The sequence below is a fragment of the Hyperolius riggenbachi genome, chromosome 2 (assembly GCF_040937935.1).
Source record: "Hyperolius riggenbachi isolate aHypRig1 chromosome 2, aHypRig1.pri, whole genome shotgun sequence".
Lineage (NCBI taxonomy): Eukaryota > Metazoa > Chordata > Amphibia > Anura > Hyperoliidae > Hyperolius > Hyperolius riggenbachi.
This window is the reverse complement of record NC_090647.1, coordinates 281,040,512-281,053,920: the sequence shown is the minus strand read 5'-3', so window position 1 is coordinate 281,053,920 and position 13,409 is coordinate 281,040,512. Positions and strand designations below refer to the sequence as shown.

Genomic DNA, 13,409 nt, shown 5'->3' with positions numbered 1-13,409 from the left:
GAAACCAGTGCTTTAAACTATGTAAATTAGGCAATTGAACAGTAGTTAAATGCAGTTAAATAGTGAAAAGTAAATAGAAGGCAAAACACTTTTATCTGTCTGAACAAAGACGACTGATAACAAGATAGTGCATAAGGCTTTAAATGGTAATTCATTCTCTTCACAGGGAGCTGAATGAACCAGATTCTACTACCCACATTCATGACTGCTATTTACACTTCAGATTAGAATTGCAGCTCTTAAACTGAAAATAAGAATGTGAGACTGCAGGAAAATTATATTTTACATTAGTACCTCATGTACAATTAACTAACTCAAAAGTTTATTTTCACTTTTGTTTACTTTAAAGGAAGCATCAGGGGAAAAAAAAGAGCTTCACTTACCCGGGGCTCTCTGTCCCCTCCGGTGCAGGTGCCGACCTAGCTAGGTCGGCATCTACTGCACCTGTGCAAGTGCAGCTGTCATTTATGCTCACGTGGTCTGGAGCATTCTGCACAGGCACAGTACTTCTGGCAAGGTTGGCATCTGCACCGGAGGGGATTGGGAGCCACCGGAGGCTGCCAGGGGCTGGAGGAAGCCCCGGATAAGTAAAGCTAATTTTTTCCCTGATGCTACCTATATAACTAGATATATTGCCACTTGCAAGCAGAGTAACACAATTTCTAAACTTTGTTTCTCAAGACAATATTTTTAATTTACACTTATCAGTAGGATTGCTTTCGGAATTTGCCTAGTTTCTTTTGGGGATTATTTGGGTTTTACCAAATACAAGGGCAGATGCTAATGGTTATATTAATTATATGGGAAAATAAATAATGAAGTATACTGTAGGTCCACATTGCTATTTTTTGTAGATTTATCTATTGCCTGTTTTTAGAAAAATATGATTTATCACTCATTCTAATTTATCAGATGATGTAATACCTGCAATCCAGTAATAAACAGAGTGAAACCCACTCAGAATTCACATGACAGTAGCCTTCAGCTGCGTGACAGCTTGTGGCGACAGCGGCTGTGCGTGCAAATCAGCTGTTTGCCAAGGTGCCCGACAGAATATAAAAATGCTGAGGAAGTGAGTCATCATAGGGGATTATATGGGTCATAGGCCCAATATGTGTATCCACGTCAAAAGAAATGCAACCCTTGTAATAATTCCTAGAATATAGAAGTTGTACTTTAAAATGAACTTGCCATTTTAGAAATATGGGTGCTGCTACCCAAGATTCCCTGTCATAGCAATCCTCCAACTTCACCACTATTTTTACTAGTTGCTACTATGTTATTGAACTGGAACCAGTATACAACCTGCGAGGTTTAGCTGTCCTGATAAGGTGCGCCTGCTCTTAACCACTTAACGACCGCCTAACGCCGATAGGCGTCGGCAGGTCGTTAGTGGTATAGCATGGAAACATCCAGTTCACGGAGGCTGTCTCCGTGAACAGCCGGAGAGCCGCTGATCGCGGCTTGCCAGCGAACTGTAAACAGGCGGGGAAGAAATCCCCGCTGTTTACATCACACGGCGCTGCTGCGCAGCAGCGCCGTGACGTAGATCGGCGATCCACGGCCTCTGATTGGCCGGGGATCGCCGGCATATGAAAGGCTGAAGCCTATCCTTCAATGCGCAGGACGGAAATCCGTCCTGCGCAGCCCATAGAGGGAAAGGGAGGTAAGAGGAAGGAGGGAGCGCCGAAAACGCTGCGGAGGGGGGCTTTGAAGAGCCCCCCCTGCAGATCACAAACAGCCGGCGGCGATCAGACCCCCCCAGCAGGACATCCCCCTAGTGGGGAAAAAAGGGGGGAAGTCTGATCGTCAAGGCTCAATTCCGATCGGTGCTGTGGGCTGGAGAGCCCACGCAGCACCGATCACTGCAGAAAGCCCTAGTCCTTAAGGTGGCCACACATGATAAAACCAAGTTAGGTTTAATGATTGATTGTATAGAAAACTTGAATAAACTTCTTATTTTTCAGTCAATGGATCTTTTTTGAAGACATGTTTAATAAATACTGTAAATACCTGTTTAAGAGTGGTGGAAAATGTATTTGATCAACAACTTATTGGTCAAAAGAAAATTTAGACCAAATGGAAAATTAAGCCATGCGCAACAACCTTCAGGTAATAAATCCACAGGATGAACATAGCGGCCAGGGAACTACCAAGTAGAGACAGATGGAAGATGAAAAGGGGCACATTTTAAAGAAAGTTTGCTTTGAAATGTGAACCTGTACTGAGGTGCTGTGACCCTTAAATAAATTGACTAGATTGAGCATATTTGGAATAGAGAAAAAAACCCAAGTTTTAATAACATTTTTTGTTGTTCAAAATAATTTAGGAAGGCTCTCACCAACCCCACCAACCCCAGCTAAATTTACTCAGGAAGTGTCTTGGATTCTCTCCAGTCTTTCTGAATATGTAATGGTACAGTGGAATAGAAATGGTCTCTAAGGATCTTCAGTCTTGGATCTATCAATCTTGGGTGATAAGAAGGAAAGAGGGAACTCTAAAGATGCATTTCTCAGATTCAGAGCATACAGAAATAGCGAACAGGGTCAAATAGTAGAAACAAATACAAACCCTCTAATGGCTCCATAAAACACCACTGTTATTGATGATCAAAGCAGGACAGACAAAAATGGCTGATTCATTTCAGACAGCGATGTAGCTTTACTCATAGCTAGGCTATGAGTAAGGCTATGAGATTATGAGTAAGGACACATCACTGTTTGAAACGCATCAGCCATTTTTGTCTGTCCTACTTTGATCATTGAGTTTTATTGGAACCATTGAACTATTGCAGATTTGTTTATTCTATTTGCATCAGTTACCTTGGGAGAAGGTCCTTTCCTGCACCTCCATGGTGCGTTTGGGGTATGGTTTCTGTATAGGAGGATCTGTACTAATAAGGTGCAACCACAACACAGTAGTTTGAGTCACTGTCTTTGTAGCTGATTTCTCCTATGCCAGCCATCAGACAGGTGCCGGGTTGTGTCTGGTTGGAACAGATGCCCCAATATTTATATTTATAGTCCTCTAGACTGTGCATGTTAATTTGTAAAGATATACTTTATACTTTGCAAAGGCCTGACGAAGGGTTAACAACCCAAAACGGACTAGTGTCGTTGCCTGAATTGTACTATCTTAAATGCACTGTTTCATCAAACAAAGCACACAGTGTCTACGATTTGTTTGAATACAATGATCTTCTACATTTGTATTATGAAGAATTTTTACTGATAAATGCAAAAAAGTTTTTTGTCTTTTCGAAAAAAGATTTTTTGGATACAATAAAGTGTGATACTAAATTTTGGAATCAAACTACTGTTTTGTGGTTTCACCTTTAGTACAGATCCTCCTATACAGAAACCTGATATTACTCTGGGGATGGTTGTGTGCTCAAGTGTGGCTCATTACCTATATATATTTTGAGAGTCCTCTCTTTTTGGGACTCATTCCCAATAATACTGAAATACGCATTGGGGTATGAGCAGTGTCATTTACCTTGAATAGGGAGCAGGGTCAGGCAGGAGAGAGAAACCCCAGCATTTCGGCTAGGTTCACACTAAATTCAAAATATGACCATTTTTCATAAGGGACATAAACAGATTAACAAGCATGTTGATGGATTTTATGTTATCTTTATAGAATTTGTTTTTACAGGTCCGTTTTCAACATATGATTGTCTCTGCTGCACTAGCGGAATGCAAATTCCCAACCTGCATGACTTTCCTGGATCCTGCATATGCTACGTATAGTGACGGATACAATGGAAGCCTATAGAGATGGACTGCGTATATTCTCACTAGTGAAAAATGGACATTATAAAACTGCTGTTTTGTAAAGGAGAAGAGAAGAGGGTGAAAGTTTAAAGTGATCATGCTGGACGAAGACCATAACAGGGGTAGGGAACCTATGGCTCGGGAGCCAGATGTGGCTCTTTTGATGGCTACATGTGGCTCACATACAAATCAGTAGGGGGTGATTCACTAAGCTGCACTGCTTAAGCACTCAAAAGCTCAAAGTAGGCACACTACTGCTGTCGCATGCGCCACTAACTTACTCGCGCTCCCCCCAAAACGAAAGGCTGCTTCATTTGTCCCACTCTGGACCCTATCATGTCCAGTGACTTTGTAGGAGGTGATCCCCGCACTTTTATTGGGCCAGCAGGCTGCCTGTCACTTTAAGTGCGGGGATCTCATCCTACAAAGTGAATCAACCCCCCAAGTCAGCTAGCTGTTAGTCAGTATTTCTCCTGTCTGGCTCTCGGGAAAATTGCTAATGTTGCTGAAACCCAAGAGAAGCTGAAGACGTGTCTGACACTTCCGCTGACCGGCGAATCAACTGTATACACATCACCATGGCAACAGGGACGTGAGCCCTACTGTCCCAGTTTGAAACATATTGTATGTCTGTCACGGAATTACATTTTAAAATATGTGGCGTTTATGGCTCTCTCAGCCAAAAAGGTTCCTGACCCCTGCCATATAAGATGCTATTTGGGGCATGGGCATCCGCAGAGAATTTACTAGGGGGAGAAGTCGTGCAGGGTACCGCACCAAAAAATGGGTGTGGCCATGGACCAGAATGTGGGTGTGGTCATGGGTGGAGCCAAATTTACATGAACTTAGCAATGGTGGGACATTAGACTAAGACTATGGTAGGGAATCGATTGTGAGCGCTGGTGACAGGTGTCCCCAGTTTAGGTAGTGACAGAGACCCCCAAGTTTAGAGACAGGGACCCCCCCGTTTAGGTAGTGACTGGGACCCCCAGTTTTAGGTAGTGACAGGGACCCCCCAGTCTAGGTAAAGACAAAGGCCCCCCAAGTTTAGTGACAGGGACTCCTCCCAGTTTAGGTGGTGACATGTGCCCCCCAGTTTAGGTAGTGACAGGGACCCCCCGAAGTTTAGTAACAGGGACCCCCAGCTTAGGTAGTGACAGGGACCAACACCCCACTCACTGTGATGTCAGACCTCTGATCAGCACCGCTTCTGTTTCTAGTCCCCGCTGCCTAAATCAAGTAACAGGCAGCGGCACTCAGACCTCTGATCAGCTGGCGACCCATGAGAAGCGGGTGCATGGTACCCCCTGTGGACACTGCACTGCATATGCGGAAGTGACATATGACGTCACTTCCGCACAACAATATGGTGTCCACGAGGCACTAGCGGCTGCTTCTCACTGGTCACTGGCAGATCAGAGTTACATGAGGCAGCGGGGATGGGACACAGCAGGCGGACACAAAGAGTCAGTGGTGGTGGCACAGGAAAGGGGCAGGCATGGCACCTGAGCCCTGCCTGCACCCCTAAAGATATGCATCTGCTCTGCCGGGTGGCCGCTCGTTTGTTTGGCCAGGGGAGCGGCTGTTGGCCAGGGGGTGGGGAGGGGGAGGCACTGACCCCTCTTGCTCTATACTCTATGCTGCAGACATCCATAATTTAGGGGAAACCTGGGAATGTGAAGGACAATGATGCTGCACAGCTAAAACAGAGGGGGAGGAGTCTGGCCAAACAGCGATCTGGCACAAAATAGGTTAGAGCGCACTGGGGACTGTAGGTGCAGGTGAGAGGTGAAGGGGATTAAAGTGTCCTTGTGCTGTGGCTACATGCTTTGCCATGTCATTCATGCTCCCCTTTTAGATCCAGCGCTGCCTACTATTGTGCCCCCAGCTATCACTATATTTGCTGTCCACTGCATGGAAAATTGATTCCATGTTATGTCAGCTTGTCCTTACTGGGATCATGATGAGTTGATTTTAAACCTCTGAGATGTGCCATAGCCACATTCTATTGCATAGACATTGCTTAATAAACCTCAGGCTTCTGTAAACTACAGGACCTTGCACAGTCTATTAGTACTACAGGGAAGTGAATTTCAACCCCATGAGTTGGGTAATAAATAAAATCTGTTCCATTTATCATCCTTTTTAGTATTAGGCTGCTTTCACAGTGCGACGTTAAAGTCGCACGTTATAAAATGGAATAACGCAGACTAACGCACAGCAATACAAAGTATGTGCCACATTCACAGTGGTCACGTTGCATTGTGTGTAACGTGTAGCAACATTTAGAAAGTGCTGCATGCTGTGTGTTATATGCGTTATTAGCTACGTTGGACTGTTTGCACATGCTCAGTAATATTTTAGATTTTTTTTTCAAATGTGACGCATGCGCCATTTTCATTCTATCAGTATGTGACGAAAACGGCGCATCAAGAGACGCATAAAGCAGTTCAATATAAAGTCCAACTTCAAAACTAACATACGTTGCGTTAGGGGCACGTTGTGCGACCTTAACGTTGCATCAAACGCAAGGTCCCACTCTGAAAGAGCCCTTAAAGGAGAACCTTCAGATTATTTTTTAAAAAACTATTACAGTTATCTGGGTGTTTACTAATTGATTACTAATTATCTATTGAGCTGACAGAGACCTTTTGTTTTGTAAATAATCATGAGTCATTTCAGTATAATCAGTCATTATAAGGGAATAGGTACCCACTGATCTCAGTATGTGATGGAGCTCTGAGGTATGCCAAGATTAATGGAATGACATGTTTCCAATGAGCCACTGTCCTATTTTCTTATGGGTTCCATCCCTCTCTCACCAGTTACAGCTCTACGACCAGCAGCTGGAGAGCAGTCACGTGGAATCACTTCATTAGCATAGGAAACTGCAAAGAGAGGTCACAAGGTCAGTCACATGGCACAACAGAAACTGCTACATTCTGTCATCACTTAGCAGCCATTGACATATCACATGCAGAACACTTCATAAGACCTACAGCTCTCGTAGTTTGCTAAAATGCCAACTAGTGCTTTTCTGGAGATTTGCTTTTAGCTAAATCTGGAAATGGACATGCTGCTTCTGTTATAAGTTATGGATACAGTAAGGGCTGTTTCACACGAACGCTTGGCGGTATTTACCGCCAAGCGGTTGGGACTCGTCGGCTAAACGCTTCCATTCAAGTGAATGGAAGCGTTTAGCATTGCGCGGTTACCGGCGACTACCGTTGATTTCACAAACGCGGTGTTTCGATCCAGATTTTCCCCGTCATTTCAGGCGACCCTAGAAGCCGCCTGCGGCATCCACGGTCGCCTAGCCATCGCTGCTTCATGACCCCTTGCGAGGACGAAAAAACGGCAATTGTGACGGGAAGCCGACGATCACTGTACTGCCGCCCCCTGACGAGACGTCACAGGACAAAGCGGCTTCCGGCAGCCCGAACGCCGCCTGTCGTCCGTGTGAACCAGCCCTAACATAGAAACAAGGGTAAGCAGTGAGTAGACTTACACTATGCCTTGCTAGATACTATATTGCATATTTCAAATGTTACCTTGCCCCTTCTCCTTTGACAGTCACACTAGTTTCACCACTGTGGCATTGTGCTGCCCATGTTGTACAAACAGGATCACAATGCATTGGAGGCCAAAAGTTCCAAAGTATGTTGGCACGTGCGATGCAACACATGCAGTGAAGTATAAAGTAAATAAAAAGCATGCTTCACTGCAACTTTTAATGCTTGTTGTCCAGTCCTGCACAGTATGACTTGGGTTATTCCAGCGGATTCCATCGCTTCTCACTGCTGATGTGAACATATCATTACAATATGCCAGTAACCACATTGCATTTTCCATGCCATTATATTGTCCAACACAATGTAAAGTGTCAGTCAGTGCCGAGACAAGGTCCTCCAGCACATAAGGCTGAGAAACAAAAGTTCGCCCCTCCTTCCCTCCCCATCCCAGCCGTCACCTACTGATTACTATGAGAATAAGAGGTGCAACAGAGCCTCCAACACCTTAATCTCTAGTTATCTGGCTTAAAGTCACCGACATGTCTCCCCTTTCCTAATTTCTCTCTGCTTTAAACACAATAGGGAATGATAGCTGGGTGAGTTATGTGCGTCTCTGAGGGCTGGTGCACACCAGAGCATTTCTGGAGTGTTTTTTAAAACGCTTGCAGCGGGAAAACCGCTTGGCTAATGAAAGTGAATGGGCTGGTGCACACCAGAGTGGTTAGTTTTTTCCCCAAACGCAAACTCGGGGATGCAGCATTTTTTAGATTTCTGAGGCGTTTCTGCCTCAATGTTAAAGTATAGGAAAGTGGAAAACTGCTCTGAAAAATGCTAGATCAGAGTGGTTTTCTAAGCGTTTTTGTTACAGAAGCTGTTCAGCAACAGCTTTACTGTAACAATATATACTGCTACACAAAAAACACTCCAAAAAACGCTAGGCATGTGTAGAAAACCTCTTTAAACAGGCCTAGAATCGCTCTGAAAATCTACTTCAAAAACCTCTAGCGTTTTGCAGATCTGCTAGAGGTTTTTGGTGTGCACTGGCCTTTACACTGCTCCCCGAGGCTATAGCCTCTCTCGCCTCTGCCTCGGCCCTGGTGTCAGTGTAAAAGTAGCCTTAAAGTCTCCAGTTTAGAAATGAGACTCTGTAGCTCCTACTATGGCCAAGATGAAATTCACTAGCCTGTTATTACATGTAATTGTTAAATTAGTACCTGCAATCATCTTAAAAGTGCTGAAGACCGTCTTTCATTCCCGTTAAAATAGTACATTTTATAAACCATAAAGACTTAAATGCTTTTTGAGTTTGCCAGTATTTACATTTTGTTTTTATTTATTCCAATATTCAAAAATCGGCAGAGTTAATCTGGACATTTTATCTCACCACTATACTTGGTTCATTCATACTGGAAATCCTATCTAATGTCCTATATCATTATTATAAAATCCCTGAAAAACCTGCTAATCATGCCAGTGGGCGTCTAGTATTGGTTGGCTCAGTGGATAAATGATTAAACTCAGCCACATAACTGCATCTTCACCATTAAACTACTTGGGAATATTTTCATTTGCAAGGCACAGGTTCTAAAAATGTGCTACATATACCCCTTGGGGCAGTTAGTTGAGGAGGCACTTGTACTTGTTTTGGTGTAATCATTGTAACACATTTTGCAGCATGGAAAAGGATACATGATACATAAAAACAGGGCCTGTATAAGTAAGTTAAATAAAAGCATGAAGGAATATCTGTATCTGTCTTTAGATTGTAAGCTCGCAAGGGCAGGGCTCTAATCCTTTTGTGTCATGGACTGTTATTAATTTAATTGCTTGCACACTGTTAGACATTTATACATTTTAGTCATCATGTTAAATCAAATTGTAATCAGCAGTGCTGTATTTTGTATCAGTGTTCATATTTGATGTATATCATTGTCTGTATCGTTATGTATCCCTTGTTTGTTTTCTTACATTGTACAGCGCCACGAAATATGTTGGCGCTTTATAAATAAATAATAATAATAATAATAATAATAATATAGCTTTATATGCAATTTTTGTGTACCAGGGGTGTAGCCAGGATCCATTAAGGCAAAGGGGGCCATTGCTCCAGGGCCCCTAACCACTGCTGTTCCACCCCCTCCCGCACCTCTGGAACCCCCTAAGCATAGCTCACAACTCTCCCCCTTTTGAAGGGACAGTCCCTCTTTGGGAGCCCTGTCCCTCTTTCCTCCTCATTTGTCCCTCTTTCTGGACTTTGTCCCTCTTTCTATGTAAATTATATATTTTTCTACTAAAAAATGTGTTTGATTGACTCTTGAACTTTATTTCCATCCTTTAAATTGATGTATTACTAATTTTTAAAATGCTAATATGAAGGAACATGAACTGGGATAGAAAGAACCAGTGTGGTGCGAATTATAAAACATATTTTTCTTATGAAATCTTTATGGTATGCAAGATTAGGGGTGTGACGGGGTGTGATCAGGGGTGTGGCAGGGACGTGGCTTAAGTGTCCCTCTTTCTCTTCTCAAAAAGTTGGGAGGTATGCCCTAAGTGTTTTTTCCCCAGACTGCTCCCAAGGCCTTGGAGCCTCTGAACAGTGTCTGGCTGCATTGTAATAACTCATCTGTCCCGGCACACTGCTCCATCTTTTCCTCTGCTGCCTGCCTCTTCTCCATGACCCGGCACAGGTTATTTACACATAACATGCCCCAGAGGGAAAAGAGGCAGGCAGCAGGGCTGAAGACAGAGTATGGACAATGCAGCACATTGGGACAGTTGCGCTATCACAATGCAGACAGCCAGTCACACATTGTGGACTCAGGAGCAGTCTAATGCTGGGCATACATGGCCCAGATTCTTCTTATCAATCGAGCCTCTGATGGCTCGATTGATCATTTCTGACATGTCTGATCACCGCGTGGATCGATTCCCGGCTCGATCCCCGCGGGCGGACAATAGCGGTAATCCAGTGGAAGATAAGCAAGTGCCCACGGGGACGAGCGGGAATCGATCCACAGGCCCGCGGTAATGCGCCGGCATCGAGCCGCTGGCTCGATACCGGCGCATTGTCGAGCCATGTATGCCCAGCATTAGGGAGACCACCCAGAGTTCAGGGAAGGGAGGGTTGTAGGGGGTCCCCCAGTTTATCTTTGCCCCGGGGCCCTTGTGCTGCTTTAACTGGCCCTCCTAGGATCCTGGAAGTCAGTGGGCCACCCTGCAAAACCTTTGGATCAGTGGTGTAGCAATAGGGGATGCAGAGGTTGCAACTGCACTGGGGACCGAAGGGGCCTGATCGGGGGCCCTTCTTCATCAATATTATTAGCTTTTCAATGGTGCTATTGCTGGCAATGAACACCTCTACATGTGCATTGCATAGTGGTAATCCTTAAACTCATTCCTTGCTCTAAATACACCTCTGTGACATTGCAGCTGTTGTTAGAAGATTTTGGGGCTCCATGTCAATAGTGAGCGGGGCCCCATGTAAAAGATGCACTGGGGCCCCAAACTTTTTGGTAATACCATTGCTTTGAATGAAGAATCTCTCTCCTTAAGATACGGCCTAATCACTATACAAACAGCCATATGTATAGACATAACAAAACTGACATTTTGCACAACCACCACTTCTTATGCCTGGTACACACAATGAGATTTTCTGGCAGATTTACTCCCGGATCGATCATTTCCAACATGTCCAATCTGATTTGTGAACAAGTTTTCGATCAATTTTGATCAATTTTCCATTCATTTCTACAGAAAATCGATGGAAAAATTGATCAGAAATCAGATTGGACATGTTGGAAATAGTTTATCTGGTAGTAAATCTGCCAGAAAATCTCATTGTGTGCACCACCAGGCATTAGGTTATAATTAAACCGGCAGATCCCCCACATGTTATGCTCAAAATACATAATTCAGACACAGAACATTTACATCACGCTTTTCTCCTGGCGGACTCAAAGTGCCAGAGCTGCAGCTACTAGGACTTGCTCTATAGGCAGTAGCAATGTTAGGGAGTCTTGTCCAATGACTCCTACTGAAATAGGTGCTGGCTTACTGAACAGGAAGAGCCGAGATTCGAACTCAGGTCTCCTGTGTCGGAGGCAGAGCCCTTAACCAGTACACTTTCCAATTCAGGTGATATAAGAAAACAAAGAAAAACATGCACAGGATGGGCTGAAAAAGATCACTGCAGGAGTGCAAATTGCCAAAATACAGGTAGCAGATCCAGTAGGTAGAGAAAAGGGGCTATGCACATCCCTTATAAAACTTCACTTTTATTGTAGAAAAATAATAAAAACGGCATACATTACATCCAGTACAATGTTGAGAGAGGTACTAGGCTGGTGGGAAGGTCGACAGCTGTTTCGCGCCTCTATACACTGTGGCGCATCGTCATGGCAATCACCCCTTGTGTGCTCACCCCTTAAATAAACACTTACCCCATCCATAAGCAGCAGCTGCCAATCATGTTTCAAAAAAGCGCACTATTCGCGCATGGAACGCACGCCAAGTCGTTCTGCTGGCCTTTCAAATGGCACTTCCACCTGGGTGAAGCGCAACCCGGAAGACGCATACGCGTCATGTCCGGTATGCGCTGGACGTCAATACATCAGTCCAATGCGTTCCAAAGGACGCTTGGAACGCGGAAAAAGAAATTTTTATCCACCAGGGGGCGACCAGAGTATAGATGCATTTAAACCTATGCCCGAAAAGTGCATGTGCCAAACATCATAACTAGCAGCATGTCCCCCCAAAAAATACTAATCAGGTACTCTAGATTGTCAGCTTTAAATAACATAACTATGCAGTGTTTACTCCACAAACATCATAAGGCAGCACACATAGCATTCACAAGTAGTTATGCACACCAAAACAAGGGTCAAAAACTGACATATATTACTGACATATATTAGCATAGAGTTTACTAATGACACAATCTGAAGGTCCTTGTCCACTATACAATAGGTCGGTGTTTCAGAGCTTATTCCCTTTGATTGGCTAGCTTGGTTGAACCCGGGTGCATTTCTGTGGACTTCCTAGTGCCAAAACCGTCTAGCTTCATATGCTTGATGTGTATGCCTGTTAATTTGTCAGGCGAGGCATATAACATAAGTGCTGTTACCAATATTCTATTTGGCTTTACATCAGTACTTTACTCTTGACTTTTAGTACTCTTCCTCCTCAATTAGCTGTAACTAAACAATGTTGTTCTTCTTCCTAATTCCTAAAACTAATCTCAGCCAACTGCAGACCTCTTCATAATGCCAAACCACAACATCCACCCAACAATTATTCTTTCCTAATGCCTCACCCTAACTTCCCTTAGTATTTTTCCTTCCTGGTGCCTAAACCTAAACCCCCTAATGTTAAAGGACACCTGAGGAGAAAATAAACTAATGAAATAAACAAATGTATCTATCCTCCTTCTCTTAAAAAATGACCTTTTATGATATTCCACTGTTTTAGTTTATATTTAAATCTACTTTTTAAGTTTTTATTGTTTTATTGTTTGTGCTTAGTGACACATTCATTGAAGTATTCCAGAGCTAAAAATCTATGAACTATTTACACTTTTTATCTCTTTCCTGCTCTCAGAAGCCATTTTCTGCTAGGAAAGTGTTTTATAGCTGCAATTTCTTATCAGTGAGGGTCACACTGTAGTCTGATCCAGTCCTGACTCAGACAGGAACTGCCACTTACATACCATATGTTTAAATCTTTCAGGCAGAAAGAAAAAAAGGAACACAGCATAGTTATTTGTGTGCTTGGCACTGTACATACACATGTCTATCTCATCATGTCACATGTCACCTTAGGTATCCTTTAAATCTCCCCTGATGCCTAACCCTACTATCCCCAGCAAACAGCTGTACAATGTGCTGAACAATAATTACTAGCCTATTGGTAACTTACAGCAATCCTATATCCCAAGCCTTCAGAAATTGTGCTTATCCCTATCCTTTCATTTTAACGGATACTCATCAGCACTGAAACTCCAATAGCTAATGCTAAATCCTGCAGGCACCGACTTCAGGTATGCAAGCCGGTGCTAAAACTAAGAACAACTAACTAAACTGCTTTGTAACTAGGGCTTCTATTAACAGAGGTTTATGGCCAA

The 13,409-nt window shown here is 43.6% G+C and overlaps 1 protein-coding gene across 9 annotated transcripts in view; it reads right to left on the bottom strand.

Moving 5' to 3' along the window:
* Positions 1-13,409, bottom strand: part of LOC137546391 (CYFIP-related Rac1 interactor A-like) — a 384,755-nt gene that overhangs the window by 77,317 nt on the left and 294,029 nt on the right. For 4 of the 9 annotated variants that reach the window (XM_068268785.1, XM_068268782.1, XM_068268783.1 and 1 more), the window contains one exon: positions 6,490-6,661. The exons of 1 other annotated variant lie outside the window; for it this stretch is intronic. The gene's annotated coding sequence lies outside the window, so the exon portion shown is untranslated. Of the gene's footprint in view, positions 1-6,485; positions 6,662-13,409 lie in introns of all 9 variants that reach the window. 4 more of the 9 variants (XM_068268788.1, XM_068268789.1, XM_068268787.1 and 1 more) reach the window with 2 other exon arrangements.